The 4,054-nt window shown below is 40.0% G+C and overlaps 1 long non-coding RNA gene across 1 annotated transcript; it reads right to left on the bottom strand.

Annotated features, from left to right (window-relative positions):
• Positions 1-1,488: 1,488 nt before the first annotated feature.
• Positions 1,489-2,796, bottom strand: LOC138516483 (uncharacterized). Its single transcript, XR_011282275.1, has 2 exons — positions 1,982-2,796; positions 1,489-1,599 (listed from the first exon to the last, which is right to left on the bottom strand). It is a non-coding gene; the product is annotated as an uncharacterized lncRNA (long non-coding RNA).
• Positions 2,797-4,054: the final 1,258 nt, after the last annotated feature.

Genomic DNA, 4,054 nt, shown 5'->3' with positions numbered 1-4,054 from the left:
TGCACCACTCCAGATATGTGTGTCTTAAAAGCAATGGTCATAATTCAGGCTTGAGGCGAAGCGGTGGCGGTCCGCGGCATCCCCGTAAACCCAGACATGTTTGTCTATGGAATAACAGTGTTACTTGATGCAGTACACCATATTGGTAAGGCGTATTGGCGGGTACCATCAGATTTTATTTTCCAACCCATGTTGACCTCAGAGTTTGTGGCAGGCACAATATTGTCCCTAGATTTGCAGGGCCTGGTTGTTTCGGCCAAAAGGATCATTGTGGTTGGAACAGATACTCATGGGTGCGAGTGGCGGACAGTGCTGTGTTTTGTCCCAACTGTGCCCCTCAAGGAAGTGACAGATGCAGAGTTGTTTGAGGACAGGGATGATGATGGAGAAATTGTGTTGGCAATTTGTATCCCTGACAACATTATTGTACAATACTGGAAGGTACAATGCTCTTTGATGGCCATTGTTAGCACGCCCCCATTTACTGAGAATTCTGTAGAGCAAGTACCAGAAAGGTTATGGACAAAAAGCACCCACGATGTAGGGCTCTTGCAGGGAGTGGCACAGGTTAGAATAACATTGCAGCCATGTGCAATACTGCCCTGAGTTAAAGAATACCCATTGTCCAGAGAAGCAGAGGAGGGCATACAGGATACCATTGTGGCTCTCCTGGATAATAGTGCCATCTACCTGCCCATGTAACATGGCGATCTATCTAATAAAAAAGGCAAAAGCGGGGGAGTTGGAGGATGATCCAGGACCTTCATTCTCTAAACTACATTGTTCAGGCAGAATTTCCTGTAGTTCCAAACCCTGCAATGATACTATGCAGCATCCCTACAGAGGCAACCCACTTCACTGTGGCAGATCTTAAAAACGCCTTCTTCTCCATACCCCCACACCTTGATTCGCAGTACCTCACTGCGTTCCCCATGGGGGAATGCATTTCGAGCACACCAGATTGCCTCAGGGGTACTGTGAGTCCATCAGCATCTTTGACAGGATTCTGCATACTGATTTATGGAACATTCAAGTGCCCAGTACAATCATTCAGAATGTTGATGATTTGCTGATGTGCAGCGACAGTGAACAGCAGTGCAGGAAGGATTTCACCATCCTCCTGTAGCTGCTGGCATACAAGGGATACAAGGTAGATAAGGTGAAGCTGCCACATTGTCTCCAAGAAGTGCTCTATTTGGGCAAGCTAATAGCTGTACTCGGGAAGAGAATGGTACCTGATTGCGTGGCTTTAGTGCCCAGTACTCGGTTACCCTAAACTCAGATATAAACATTTTTTGAAAAACTGTGGCTTTGAAAAACCTTGCTCCACCAGGGCGACTCCTTACAATCCCGATAGTTATACGTGCAAGATTAAAAGTTTCAAAATCCGGTCAATGAAGTCGCAGGTCAACTGTATAAGGACGGTAAAAAGCCTAACCGTCCCATACGTTGAAGAAATTAATTAATGAAAATACAGGACTCTGCGCCAACAACTCAAGTTGAGTTAAATCTTAGATTATGCTTTATTGATCATCCATGACCATTGAGCCCATAATTGATAACATGTTTCGGCTCCACTGAGCCTTTTTCAAATCCGGGCTACCCATAATTGTAATATAGGACATACAATATATCATAGTCAAAAAACAATTTGTATGAACGACATCATAAAGTATAACATAATACCAGTTTTCAAATATCGTGACCACAAAATATGCATAATAACATGAAAGAAATTAGACAGAAAAACAAGGATGGGCAAAAGGGAAGGGTTCATGGGTGTAGAAAAATAGGCAAACATATCATAATACATTGTTATGTTTGAGTAAACAGAAAAAGAGCACAAAAAACAGAAACAAAAACACAAACAAAAAGAAAAAAGAACCCATTAGTAATCATTATTCTTCAATTCATTGAATAATATAACCAAATTCTGCAATGGTCCCTTGAGACAAACTGACAACTTGGTGGATGTCCTTACCCGAAATTTGATGTAACCAGTTCTTATGACTATTTGTCCATGTAGTAGTAACGGGGTGCAATCCCCAATATCAATCTAAACAAAAAATGTAAGTAGCGAAGGTAAATAAAACTGATTGTCCAATTTAGAATATACATTAATTGTGTATATCAAGGTTGCCTGTGGCAACTAGGCATTTTCATGAGAATAAATCCCGCCCTTCACCAAACGGGCAAAACAACTCTTCTTAATGGTCACAGGCCATTTCTGCCTTATTCAAAACAATTCATTATAAGTTCCGTAGTGAAGACAATTGTAATTAACCATCATTACGTGAAATGATGACGCATTTCCAATTATAGAACACGTATATCAAGTACGGAAAGCACAACATATAGCTTATTTTGTTGCTACTCGTCAAGTACCATTAAAGCTAAATCTCATTGAAAAGTAAACCATGAGATAAGCGGTCCTCTCTTACCAGTTCCTGGAACACAAACAGTCACACGCGTCGGCAGGTAAGCCGAACGCTTACCAGGTATGCCTTCTTATACTAGGCGTCATCACTGTGCGCGGTTACCACGGCGACGCAAGGACAAGCGTCGTCATTGAAAACCGCATTCTATCCCCCAGCATTCTACAAATTACATATGCTATATAATTCAAAATATTTGAATAAAGCCTGAGAAACTAACAAAGCATGTATACGCTTCTCCTGACCCAATTTATATTTGTTGAATACTTAAATGGTTACTATCACAGTAATGTATAATCACGGGCACTAATGCACCTAACTACAAAAGGTTGGTGAGCATTACACGCAACATTCAAATAAAATACTGAGCTACCAATTATGATGGGGTATCCCTTTAACAACACCCTGAAATACATGTAACCTCCTAATAAACAATGAGCCGTGTTCTAAATCAAGTATAACAATGAAAATTATTCGAGCTTGAGAAGCCAGATTGCAATGTACTACATCTCACAAGAATGAAACCATTTCATTATCTGTATTAAGTCCTGTATTTGTCGAATTGAAGTAACAAATTGCTCTTGCTTCCGCTTGTCGTAACGCCTTCACTCTGTCACCACCTCTTTTGTTCAAGGATACTTGTTTAAGACCAATGAATCTAATTTCCGATTTGAGATGTAGCTGATGTGTTTTTTGCCAATGTTCAGCTAACGGAAGTGATGGGTCTTGACTGCCAATTTTGGCTAAATGTTCACGGATACGGATTCTCAACTGTCTCTTGGTGCTACCAATATATAGTTTGTGGCAGACACAGATGATGCCATATACTACAAAAGTTGTTTTGCAATTAATTCCTTGTTTAATGATCCAACATTTTCCATTTTTATCTTCGAATTCCGTTGTTCTTTGGTATGCATATTTACATTGTGGACAGACTCCACATTTCCTGAAACCAGAATCTTTCTTGTGTAACCATGGTAACCAATCTTGTGTACTCAAGGTACATGGTTACACAAGAAAGATTCTGGTTTCAGGAAATGTGGAGTCTGTCCACAATGTAAATATGCATACCAAAGAACAACGGAATTCGAAGATAAAAATGGAAAATGTTGGATCATTAAACAAGGAATTAATTGCAAAACAACTTTTGTAGTATATGGCATCATCTGTGTCTGCCACAAACTATATATTGGTAGCACCAAGAGACAGTTGAGAATCCGTATCCGTGAACATTTAGCCAAAATTGGCAGTCAAGACCCATCACTTCCGTTAGCTGAACATTGGCAAAAAACACATCAGCTACATCTCAAATCGGAAATTAGATTCATTGGTCTTAAACAAGTATCCTTGAACAAAAGAGGTGGTGACAGAGTGAAGGCGTTACGACAAGCGGAAGCAAGAGCAATTTGTTACTTCAATTCGACAAATACAGGACTTAATACAGATAATGAAATGGTTTCATTCTTGTGAGATGTAGTACATTGCAATCTGGCTTCTCAAGCTCGAATAATTTTCATTGTTATACTTGATTTAGAACACGGCTCATTGTTTATTAGGAGGTTACATGTATTTCAGGGTGTTGTTAAAGGGATACCCCATCATAATTGGTAGCTCAGTAT

Source organism: Ambystoma mexicanum, chromosome 6q (genome assembly GCF_040938575.1).
Source record: "Ambystoma mexicanum isolate Mex_15411 chromosome 6q, UKY_AmexF1_1, whole genome shotgun sequence".
NCBI classification, from domain to species: Eukaryota; Metazoa; Chordata; class Amphibia; order Caudata; family Ambystomatidae; genus Ambystoma; species Ambystoma mexicanum.
Note: the sequence above shows the minus strand (reverse complement) of the source record. Positions and strands in the feature narration are given on the sequence as shown.